Raw genomic sequence first — 12951 nt, 5'->3', positions numbered from 1 at the left:
AGATATATTTGTACCCTAGAATGATTGTGTCCCGTGATTATCCTCCACTCCACCAGAGTTTCTGTGATGCCTATTATGTCAATATCTTTTAACCACGAGGCACTCTAATTACCCATCTTATTATTTACACTTCTAACATTTGTGTACACAGCACTTTAAAACTTGTCTGTTTATTTGTCTGCACTTACTCTGATGTGTCAGATTCTTTCTGTGTAGATACTTCTCGTCTGATCTAGCCCTACTTTATCCTCTTCCAGCCTCTCTTCTGACTAAAACTAGAAAATCTCTATCACTACACTCTCCTCTGAGAAGTCTCTGTCCGATCCAAAGAGCTCCTCTGCAGCCATTGGCTTCCCCATCTCTTAGCTTAAAACTGCTCTGCAACCTTTTTAATGTTATAAGTGCCAGCAGATCTGGATCCACTTTGGTTTAAATTGGGCCATCCTTCCTGTTATAGGCTGCCCCATCCCCAAAGTTTCCCCAGTTCTAATAAATCTAAACCCCATCTCTACACATCATCTCATCCATGCATTAAAGGCTCCGAAGCTCTGCCTTACCTGGCCCTGCGCATGGAACTGGGAACATTCTGAGAATGCCACCATAGAGGAGGTCTGGATTTCAGTCTCTTTCTGAATTAAATTTGGCCTCCAGGACGTCTACTACCCTTCCTATGTCATTGGTATCTACATGTACCATGACCACTGGCTCCTCCCCAGCACTGCATAAATCTGTCTAGATGCCTTGAAATCAACCTCGCTGGGCAGGCAAGTCACCATACAGTTCTCTCGGTCATCACAAACCCAGATATCCTTGTTTCTAATGATCGAATCTCCATTACTAACAGCTGCCTTTTCTTAATGAGTGGAGTTCCCTCCCCCGGTGAGGTAACACCTCAGTGCAGAGGCTCTTCAGGCCGAGTGTTGGGGTGAGGGTCCCAACTATGGCTTTCCCTCTGCTCATTGACTGCTCTCATTCCCTGGAGCCCATCCTCCTCAACAGTCATGGGGCATCTGACCAGGATTGGGACAATTCTATAGTGTCCTCGACCTCATCAACATACTTCTCTGCCTCCTCCAGCTCCTCCAGTTCCAACACCCTGGCCTCCAAGCCTTCACACGGTCTCTGAGGGCCAGGGCATATACACAAATGCACATACATACATAACATAGACTGACGTGCAGGTCAGATACAAAGGTCCATCTAGCCCAGTATCCTTGGTCTGCACTGACAGTGGCCAATGCCAGGTGCCCCAGAGGTAGTGGAACCTTAACAGGCAATGACTCAAGTGATCTCTCTCCTGCCATCCATCTCCATCGTCCTGACAAACAGAGGCTAGGGACACCATTCCATACCCATCCTGGCTAATAGCCATTGATGGACTCTTAACCCTCCATGAATTTTATCTCAGTTCCCTTTTAACATTCATTGTTTATAGTCCTAGCCTTCACAACCTCCCCTCCAGGTAGAGGAGTTCCACAAGTTGACTGTGCGCTGCGTGAAGAGAAGAACTTCCCTTTTATTTGTTTCTAAACCTGCTGCCTATTAATTTCATTTGGTGACCCTCTCTTTAGTTCTTGTATTATGGGAATAAGTAAATAACTTCTCCTTATCCACTTTCTCAACATCACTCATGATTTTATATCTCTATCATATCCCTCCTTAGTCTCCCTCTTTTCCAAAGCTAAAGAGTCCTAGCCTCCTTTAATCTTTTCCTCGTATGTGACCTCTCAAACCCCTAATCATTTTAGTTGCCCTTTTCTGAGACCTTTTCTAGTGCTAGAATAGTTCTTCTGCATGACATCCCAGTAAGAGGGCTTCTCTGAGTGGGAGTCCAGCAGAGCCCACTCTCTTCACTGGTGAAATACAAAGCCACCTCCTCGAAGGTCACTTCAGCCCCCTGAAAGAGCAAAAGGCCAACCACTCAATACCTTGCTGCCCCATTCCACAGCCCTCCCACTACTTGTGAGGAGAAGAGCCCATCAAAGGGAAGCCCCTGGGTGGCTTGCAGTCAACAAAAGTCCCACCCCCACCCTGGTCAGAGCATCCAGGAAACATCAGAGTGAGGGGACAAAGAGAGAGCCTACTTATCTCTCCCAGCAGATCCATCACACACCTACTAGCCACAGACTGATAGAGGAGGAGTGAGCCCCTAGCAGGGACCAGGGAGAGCTCCCTGGTAGGAAGCCCCAACACTCTCCTCATTGTGAGGAGACTGGATATGAAGGAGAGTGTGGAATCTCCCCTAACCCTCACTGGTGGGTGCCCCTTCATATCTCAAGCAGCAGCCACTGATTTAGTCGGGTCAGGCTCCAGCACTATGAGTCTGGTCAGTTTTCTCCCAGCCCCATTCACGTGGGTTATTTTCTGCCTTGGGCACAGACTAGAGCATTTTACACCTCCGAACCTCATGGGTCTGTTCCTGGGAATCTAGGCCACTTATTAAACAATCTCCCAGCAGAGTTTGCTCAGCACGCTGCCCTCCTCCCTTTCTCCACCCTGTGCATTTCCTGTCCTTGCTCCAACCTCCAAGCATACAGACTATGCAAACCTTCTCCCATCTCAAGGCTGTATTTGCTGCTGTCCTCTTCCTCCTGTAAGAACCCACCAACCCCCCTCAAAAAAATAATCCCTACCTGAGCTGGCTCCACTGCAGGAACCCATTTCTCTTCCTGTGTCATGGGAGGATGGGATGAGCTGGAGAAAAAACATGCGATGCATCATTCTGCAGCCTGGCAGGGCAAGAAGGGCAGTTGTGGAGGTTTCAGAACAGGCTTTAGTTAATTTCTGCAATATGCACGAGTCCCCAGGCCCTTTCCCTGCACACAGACATCGTAGACTCCACCATGCTGGGAACATGCTTGGTCTTTAATTACAGTGTAGACCTGGCCCTCCTGCAGAGGCTAAGCCCACAGTAGAGATATTTTTAACCTCCCTTCTCCCTCCCCTCACCCCCGTAAAATAAAGTCTCTCGAAACACAAGGCGGCTGAAAAGAGCCCAGAACCAAAGGAGTCACTGTGGGGATTCCTCAGACAGTGACCACAGGGGCAGCCACACACACTCCCTGGGCAGGGGAATATGGAGTCAAGAACTGGTTTTCTCCTCTGTCTGAGCCTTTTCTTGTTCACTGGAAAGTGGTTCCCTGCCCTAGGGGATGCTGCAATACATGTGTCTGGGTGGGACTAGAGAGCTGGAAATCTCCCCCACTCATTTCTCCCACTGCCCCTTTCAGTCTCTCCCTTCCCCTCTACTCTCTGCCTGCCCCTCCTGGCTGGGACAAAGTCCCATTCCTGGAGGCTTTGATTTCCCAGGGCTGGATTTTCTCCTGGCAACTACTAATGGGAGGAGAAATGGGGGGGAGGGGGCTGTTTGTGCAGAGTCACTTTCTTGCCAGTCCCCAGCACTTTTCCTGAGGTCTGTTACCTGGAGTCTGTGGTAGAATTTGTATTAACAGGGCCCAGGGCTGCCCTAGGGGCTAGGACAGCGGAGAAAGTCATCACTTTGGCAGGGCAGAAAAGAAGCTTTAATTAGGTCACTTCCCAGCAGAGAGGCCCACTGGGGAACAGCAGCTGCTAAGCCTGGTCTCCCAGATCACAATGGAGGCTGCAGCATCTGACCCAGGAAGCTGAACCCCAATATCCTGAGCAGAGAGGGACAGAGCCTTTGAGCAACTTCCCCCCTTTAGCTCTCTGGGGAGAGCAGCTCTGCTGATCTCAGTTGCCCCACTGTCCATCCGGAGTCACTCCTTGTCTTTCCAAGCAGTGACTCTGGATTAACGATAGTCTCAATGAAACCAGATTTCAGGAAGAATGAGTCCAGAGCAGCTGTGGAAGAGACGATTGTGTGGCATTTCTAGCCCCTTCCCATTCCTGCCGCACCCCAAGATCTAGGACAAGGACTTGAGGGGGGCATAGTCATATTCCCTCTTGGGACCAGAAGTTCCTGCAGTTTTCAAGAGGAGGAAAAGCAAAATCTGTGATTTCACCTGACAGTGTTTGAAGTAAGTGGATGAAAGTTACCAGGGTGAGTGGGCCTGGCTGGAGGCTGCCTGGCCGCGCTTGGAGCCAGGATTGTGGCACAAACTGATCCGGGAGCAGGATCAGGGTTAGCAGCAGCCCCCAGACACCCCCAGTGCCCAGGACCCCACAGCCGAGCTCCCAGACACCCCACAGCCCAGCCAGGGTCCTGCCAGATCTTCCCTGGCCCCCCAGTCCCCAGAGTCCTGGCCAGGGCCCCAGACACCCCAGAGCCCCACCAGCCCCAGGGAGCTGGACACTGGCGAAGGGGAGAGAAAATGGGGCACAATCGGGGGCAGGGAACTTCTCAGGGAGTTGGGGAGTGGGGTCACCCTGGGGCTGCTCGTGGCTCTAGGGAGAAAGGGGGCCCAGGGCAGGGGGTCCCCACGGGGGCAGCGGTAAATCCGAGGATCTCAGCCCCACTTTCTCTCCCCGCTCCTCAGGGTCACCAGCTCCCCCCCGGCCATGTCCGGGCTGCACCGACACTTCCCCCCGCCCCCGGGCGCGCGCCGGGACCTGGAGGCTGCAGCTCCGCAGGGGGGCGGAGCCCGGGCGCGAGAGGAGGGGTTAATGAAGGTCTCCCGCCGCGATCTGCGCATGCCCAGAGCCCCAGCGGCACAAACCTTCTCCGGCCGGGAGGCTCCAACGGCCCCCGCACGAGCCAGGCAGAACCGCAGCTCCCAGCGCGCGTTCACCTCCTCCGGCTCCGCCTCCCTGTCCGACGTCACTTCCGGTCCAGGGAGAGTCCGGAACTACATCTCCCAGCCTGCCTCGGGGGCGCGTCCGCCCTCTCCAGCCCGGGTGAGGGAGGGGTCAGCAGTTGGAACTGCGCATGCTCCGTGCGTGAGCCGCTGGCAGCGGGAGAACAAAACTGCTGCTGCCGCCTCCGTGTGAGCCGCAGTGAGTAGAGAGACCCCGGCGGGGCGGGCGTGACTCTGCCCCGGGGAACCTGGGAAGAAGCCTCGGGCCGCCTCGGGGGTGAGTCGGGGTTGCGGGGGTGTCATTGAGGCAGAGTAATTTGAACTGTTTGTGCAGCCAGGAAATTCCCCGGGAGGGTCCAGTTCACTGAATCCTGCCCTGTTTGTGCCACGTCCTCCCACGTACAAAGTCTGTCAAGTTTTCCCCTTACTACTCTCGTTATCACCCGGGGCTATAAAATCCAGGAGATTCCCTCCGATGATCAGCTCTGTAATCTCTCCCCATATTGCTCCTCTGGTCTCCCCACACACACAATTTCTCAAGTGTCCATTTAAAATCTCTCCCATGAGGTTCCCCTGTTTTACCTGCAGCGATTTGTCCTTTTTGTCCGGGTGGGAAATTGTCGCTCCTGGGTCAGTCCCCAGCCTTGCGTGGCTGCCCCTGGCCGTGTCTGGGGGTGAGATGCCGGTTCTCTGCCAGGGCGGGGACGGGAGGGGCACGTGTCCCCCGGGGGGGCGGCCCGGACCCCGGTTTCCCCGATCCAGTTACTGCCCCCAACTACCACCACATCCACCAGCCACCTGCCCATCCCCACTGCTGCCCCCTTCCCTCATCCAGGACCTGCCAGCTCCCCCTTTGCCCTCTTAAAGCAGCTCCTCAAAGGGCTCCCTGCTGCCTGTGGGAGGAATGGTGGCAGAGGGAGGTGCCATCACTTTGTGTCTATGTATTGGATAGTCTCATAAAATCCAGTCAAACAGCCCCCCTTTTCCCTCTAGTTATTTAATAGCAACATAAAATCCCCCCCAGATCTTGGTGTTTTTCTCTCGTGGTGTCAATTGCTTAGCTTGTTACACGTTTATCCCCTAAACATTTGCTCCACTTCCCTTTAGTTGTCTATTTCTAAGTGAATATCCCCAGAGATTTTTTCCTTGTCTCTCTAATGATAAAATAAAAAGGAAATCTGAGATTTACACCTTTCCTCAGATTCTTAAACATGGATAAAAAATGTTTGCAAATGTTGCCCATTTCTGCTCTATTCATTTATCAAATATTGATGTGAAATACACTCAGATTTTACCTCATACCAACAACTGATATAAAATACCTCCGATTTTACACTATCTTCTCTATAATTGGCAAAATGGATCCAAAATCGCTCAGATTTCCACCCTTTCTCTTTCATTTCTGAACATTGATCTCAAAGCCAAGGATTTCTCTTTCTACGCCATTATCAAATATCAATTAAAATCCTGTCGGGTTCGGGCTGTTCCCCATGTCTCTAAATCCCAGCAACTTCTCCTTCATTGAGGGGACCTGTTGCCCTAAGTCATTGTCCATCCTTGAGGTGGGGGTTAAATTGCCCAGTGATTATCTGTCCCCTCTCCTTTGAGAATCATTTGTTCCTCCTTTATCTCTGTTAAAATGTTTGCTGATGAAAGAGACCAGACACACGTTTAATACCCATCAAAGCCAGAGGCCTCCCCTGTTTGGGGATCAGTGGTTCCCAGCTGGTAACAGGAGAGTTGGCTGGACCCTTTTCTCCAGCTGACATGGGATGGAGGAGGTCACTGAGTGCAGCGTGGGTCCAGCAGTATCCCAAACCCCATGACAAATGGTCTCTGGGAGGGGCTGCTTCCCACATTGCTAGATGTAGCCTCCTTGGGTGGATCCATGGTGACCATTATTTGCTAGTGACAGGGCATGGACATGTCTTACCTTTCTGCTGAAGGGCAGGCGGGGGTCCTAGGCAGGCAGTGAGTTCTCAATTGGGGTCCCTGGCTGGTGGGGGCTCTTGGTGGGGGGAACCCTTTGGGATTCCTAGCCTGGCAGTGAAGATCTGGGGGGGGGTTCTCTGGCTGGTGGGGCTCTGAGGGGTATCTGGGGTCTCTGGCCAGGGATTCTGGGGGTTGGGTCCCAGGGAATATATGGTGGGACCCTGGCTGGGGGGGGTCTGGATTCTGGGTACTGGGGGTGTTTGGAGGCCCCTGGATGGAGGCTCTGGAGGCTGCTACTAACCATGCTCCTTCTATCTCATCAGCTTGTGCCAGAATCCTGGCTCCAAGCACTTCCTGGCATTCCCCAGCCAGGCCCAGTCACCATGATAACTTTCTATCCACTTATCAAACACTGTGAGGTGAAGTGACAGATTTTGCTTTTCTCTCCTCTTGAAAACTGCAGGAACTTCTGGTTTCATAGGGAAAATTCCTGCCCTGATTCCTTGTCCTAGATCTGGGGGATGAGGGAGGTGGGAAGGGGTTTATCACTATCTTCCACAGCATTCTGGACTCATTCTTTCTGAAATCTGGATTGATTGAGAACATTGTTAATCCAGAGTCACTGCATGGAAAGACAAGGAGTGACTCCGGATGCACAGTGGGGCAAATGAGATTCTCCCTGCGAGGAGGGGCTCTCATTAGCTGCTCTCCCCAGAGAGCTAAAGGATGGAAGCTGCTCAAAGGCTCTGTCCCTCTCTGCCCGGGATATTGGGGTTCAGCTTCCTGGGTCAGACGCTGCAGCCTCCATTGTGATCTGGGAGACCAGGCTTAGCAGCTGCTGCTCCCCCAGCAGGATTCTGTGCTGAGAAGTGACCTTAATTAAAGCTGCTTCTCTGCCCAGTCCAGGTGATGACTTTCTCCAGCTGGTACTAGCAGACCTGGGCTTTGTTAATACAAATTCTGAGCCACAGACTCCAGGTAACAGACAGACCTCAGAGAAAGTGCTGGGGACTGGCAGAAAGTGACTCTGCACAAACAGCGTCCCCACACACACAATTTCTCCTCCCATTAACAATTGCCAGAGCAAATCCAGCCATGGGAGAGCAAAACCCCAGGAATGGGACTGTCCCAGCCAGAGGGCAGGGAGAGGACAGGGAAGGAGAGACTGAAAGGGGCAGTGGGAGAAATGAGTGGGGAGAGATTTTCAGCCCTCTAGTCCACCCAGACACATGTATTGCAGCATCCCTGGGCAGAACCACTTTCCAGTGAACAAGAAAAGGATCAGACAGAGGAAAAAAGGGTTCCAGACTCCATATTCCCCCTGCTGGGGTGTGGCTGCCCTGGGGTCAGTGTCGAGGAATCCACCACAGTGACTCCTTAGGTTCTGCTCTTTTCTAGCTTTGTGTTCAGAGACAAAGGGCAGGTCTACACTACCACCGGATCGGCAGGTAGCGCTCTCCCATCAACTCCCGTACTCCACTGCCTCAAGGGGCGAATGTGGAGTCGATGGGTTAGCAGCAGCAGCAGTCGGATGCTGCAGTAAGTCGATCTAAGTAAGCTGACTTCACCTACGCTATTCTCATAGCTGAAGTTGCGTATCTTAGGGCTTGGCTACACTTACAAGTTGCAGCGCTGGTGGAGGCTTTCCAGCGCTGCAATTACACCCCGTCCACACTTGCAGGGCACAACCAGCGCTGCAACTCCCTGGTTGCAGCGCTGGCTGAAAACCCATCCCGGCAGGGGGTATAAAGTGCAGCGCTGGTGACACCAGCGCTGCTCAGCAGGTGTGGACACTCACCAGCGCTTTACCTGTCCTCCAGGGAATAAGGAGCTATCCCAGAATTCCTGTTCAGCCACTCTGCACATCAGTTTGCACTCTACTGCTCTTGCCTCAGGTGACCCGCCCTTTAAATGCCCCGGGAAATTTAAAAATCTCCTTCCTGTTTGCTGCAGCCAGGTGTGGAGTGCAATCAGTTAATCAGTTACAGGTGACCATGCCTCCACGCGGCAAACGAGCCCCAGCATGGAGCACAGGTGAATTGCAGGACCTCATCAGTGTTTGGGGTGAGTCATCTGTTCAGGCACAGCTGCGCTCCGGCCGTAGGAATTACGATATCTTTGAGCAGATATCAAGGGCCATGATCGGGACGCAGTACAATGCAGGGTGAAAGTTAAAGAGCTGCGGAGTGCCTATTACAAAGCCCGAGAGGGGAATCGACGATCCGGAGCTGCTCCCACGACCTGCCGTTTACAGGGAGATGGGCGAGATATGAGGTGACCCACTGCCAATCCCAGGATAACGATGGACACTTCTGAGCAGGCTGGGGACAGGAGGAGGAGGAGGCTGCACGGGGAGAGGAAACCGCAGTGAAGCTCCTGGGATGGGGAAGAAACCGCAGATTCCTGGAGGCATGCAGCCAGGAGCTCTTCTCAAGCCAGGAGGAAACTACCCAATCGCAGCAGCCAGCAGTTGCAGAAGGACAAGCAGAGGAGCGGTTTACGATGGCGGCTTTATTTTCTGAAGTGAAATGTTTCTGGAGAGGAAGGGGGGTTATGGATGCATGCATGGCAGCGTCTAGATGTGGAATAGCCCGTTGATGTGGTCTATCACGTCGCGGTAATCTGCTTCAGTTATCTCAGCAAAAGCTTCATCCAGGCGTGGGCAATATGCCTGCGCAGGTTTATCGGCAGCGCCACTGGGTCCCTTGTCCCAGTGACGGTGCCGCGTCCGCGCCACTCTTCGGCCAGTGGGGGGGGGACCATTTCTGAACACAGGCACGCCGCATAGGGTCCCGGGCGGAATCCACATTGCTCTAAAAGAGCCCCCCGCTGTTCCCTAGTGACTCGCAGGAGGGAAACATCTTCCAGGATTAAGTCCTGTGAAAAATGTTGGGAGACTCTTTAGTGAAGAGATAGGGAGATAAGATCACCCCTGCATCTGCATCTTCACTCAACCCCTCTAGCACTCCAGATTACCCAAGCAACCAGCTCCCCTCTCACTCAAGCCCCTCTTCTCCCTATATAAGTAAACACTCCTCACTCACCATTTCGTGGCTTCTGTTGTGTTTTCCTTTTGGGATAAAGAATGCAAGTGAGAACTTGCAAGTGAGAACTCCTCAGAGTAACAATTCATGTCTGGAGATAGTGGATACAATGCTGCCCGTGTTAAATGTTGTCATTTCTGTTTCTACAGTGACCTTGACTACTGGACTGCCCAGATGTTCAACATCACAGAGGCTTCAACATTTGAGAAAAAATCCCCGAAAGAGCAAAGAGGACATGCTGAAAACTGTTCTTCAGCACTCTGCTACAGAGAGAAAAGAATTGAAGGAGTGGCGAGAAAGAAAGCAGGACCAAGAGAAATGCAGTGGCCAGAGGAAAAGCATGGAGCGGCTGCTAAGCATCCTGGAGCGCCAAGCGAGTCTATAGAGTCACTCGTTTCCATGCAAGCAGAGCACTACCGTGCTACTCCCCACCCGCCCGTCCTTTGTGCCTTGTGCCCCAATGTCAGCTCAAACCACCTTTCCCCAGCATCCAGGCTCTTACCACCACCAGCTGCCTCCAACACCTGTCGTTCCCCAACCAGCCCTGATACCTACCACCACCCTTACCCTCTGCATTCAACCCCCATCACCATGCAGTATATGAACCCTGAAGTGCAGGATTCATTAAACAGCAATCCAGACAGGGCATATGCAAACTTGTGACTGTACAGTTCACCAACCCACACCCTTGCCCTCTTGTGTTAATGAAATGTTGTGTGTCTGTCTGTCTGTCAAGGAAGTTTTTTTCTTTTCAATAAAACAATTCTTGGCTTTGAAAACAGTCTTTATTATAGCAGATAGTGAAAGATACCTTAGCCCAGTGAAGAAAGAGGCACTGCAAATCATATTATTATTATGGATAATAGAATAACAGTGTAAGCAGTGCAATTCACTCCCATGCAAGGCAGCAAACATTACTGTTGGCTTTCAGCCTCAAATTCTTCCCTCAAGGCATCCCTAATCCTTGTAGCCCTGTGCTGGGCCTCTCTATTAGCCCTGCTCTCTGGCTGTGCATATTCAGCCTCCAGGACTTGAACCTCGGTGGTCCATGCCTCACTGAATGTTTCACCCTTCCCTTCACAAATATTATGGAGGGTACAGCAAGCGCTTATAACCGCGGGGATGCTGCTTTCCCCCAAGTCTAGCTTCCCATACAAACATCTCCAGCGAGCTTTTAAACGCCCAAAAGCACACTCCACAGTCATTCTGCACCGGCTCAGCCTGTAGTTGAACCGGTCCTTGCTCCTGTCAAGCTTCCTGTATAGGGTTTCATGAGCCAAGGCAGTAACGGTCAGCGAGGTCTCCAAGGATCACAGTGGGCATTTCGACATCCCCTACTGTGATCTTCCTGTCTGGGAAAAAGTCCCTGCCTGCATCTTCCTGAACAGGCCACTGTTCCGAAGATGCGTGCATCATGCACCTTTCCAGGCCAGCCTGTGTAAATGTCAATGAAACGCCCGCGGTGATCTACAAGCGCCTGGAGAACCATAGAGAAATACCCTTACGATTAACGTACTCTGATGCCAGGTGGGGGCCAGAATAGAATATGCGTCCCATCTATCGCCCCTCCACAGTTAGGGAAACCCATTTGTGCAAAGCCATCCACAATGTCCTGCACGCTCCCGGAGTCACGGTCTTTCTTAGCAGGATGCGATTAATTGCCTTGCAAACTTGCATCAAACGATTCCCACGGTCGACTTTCCCACACCAAACTGGTTCCCGACCGACCGGTAGCTGTCTGGATTTGCCATCTTCCAGATTGCAATAGCCACCCGCTTTTCCACCGTCAGGGCAGCTCTCAATCTTGTGTCCTTGCGCCGCAGACACCGGGCGAGCTCAGCACACAGTCCCATGAAAGTGGCTTTTCTCATACGAAAGTTCTGCAGCCACTGCTCATCATCCCAGACTTCCATGACGATGTGATCCCACCACTCAGTGCTTGTTTCCCGAGCCCAAAAGCGGCGTTCAACGGTGCTGAGCATTTCCGTGAATGCCGCAAGCACTGTAGTGTCACACGCGGCAGACAAATCCATATTAATATCATCGTCGGACTCCTCACTGTCACTTTGGAGCTGAAGGAATAACTCGACTGCCAAACGTGTTGTGCTGGTGACACTCATCAGCAGAGTCCTCAGCAGATCGGGCTCCATTTGCCACAGAAATCGCGATTCACAGAGAGTAACAGAAAGACACTCACAATGGCGCCAAACGCTGCCGGAAAGAGTGAATGCTGGGATGTGAAGCGATGCACCACGGGGCGCTGGCAAACAGGAAGCGGAATGACCCGCACACTTCCTTCCCCTTCCCACAATACTCAGCGCCAAAATGGGACGAGGTGCTCTGTGGGATAGCTGCCCACAATGCACCTCTCAATACAGCGCTGGAAAGTGCTGCAAGTGTGGCCACACTGCAGCGCTGGTAGCTGTCAGTGTGGCCACACTCCAGCGCTGGCCCTTACACAGCTGCATGACCAGCGCTGTAACTCCCAGCGCTGCAACTTGTAAGTGTAGCCAAGCCCATAATCTGTTTCCAAAACTGGTTTCTGTAAAATCGGAATAATCCCATAGTGTAGACATACCCTGAGACAGCTTTAGAACCCTCTATGCACTATACAGCCAGGAGACAGCAACTGTCAGATCCTGAGTGGATTGTCTGATGTGCTTGGGGCCAAGAGCAAACTGCGTACCCCCTGCCAGAGCAGGAAAAGTAAAAATAGGGGCTTCCCAAAAATGGGAAGGGAGAAGCGGAGAGGCAAGTGGAAAAGGAAGAGAACATGCAGACACAGGACCCTACCTAAATTCTGAAATGGATTACAAGAAAAAAAGAGATAGAGCAGCATAAAGAAATTTTAAATTTTTTTCAGTAAGTACTGAACTAGAAACCTTTAAAACACCATTTCCACACTACCTTTACTTTTCTTTCAAAATCTACCAAAACAAATTAAGACTCACCACTAAACAGATCTCAACAAAAGCTTTAAACAAATTCAGATAACAGAAAAGAAAACCAAAACATTTATTTTTAAACTTGCTTTATAGGAATTAATTATTTAGTCTTTGTTCTTTCTCTTTCAGCTTCCCAAAAAGAAAACAAGAACAGTCATGAATAGCAAATAGCAGCTGTATTAAAAAACACTGTCCACTCACTTTATGCTCAGAAAAGAACACTTTAACTTCTTCTCATGATTAGCAAGATCAGACTCTTTCACCCACACTTCTCTAATTACAAACTATAGAAACAATTTCTGAAAGTATAATCTT

General features: G+C 51.4%; 1 non-coding gene across 1 annotated transcript; it reads right to left on the bottom strand.

The window, feature by feature from the left end:
* Positions 1-12735: 12735 nt before the first annotated feature.
* On the bottom strand, positions 12736-12951 carry LOC120376600. Its single transcript, XR_005587455.1, has one exon. It is a non-coding gene; the product is annotated as a small nucleolar RNA U3 (small nucleolar RNA).

This window comes from Mauremys reevesii, linkage group 12 (genome assembly GCF_016161935.1).
Source record: "Mauremys reevesii isolate NIE-2019 linkage group 12, ASM1616193v1, whole genome shotgun sequence".
In the NCBI taxonomy this organism is placed as follows: domain Eukaryota; kingdom Metazoa; phylum Chordata; order Testudines; family Geoemydidae; genus Mauremys; species Mauremys reevesii.
The sequence above is the reverse complement of the archived record's forward strand: the minus strand, read 5'-3'. Positions and strand labels throughout refer to the sequence as shown.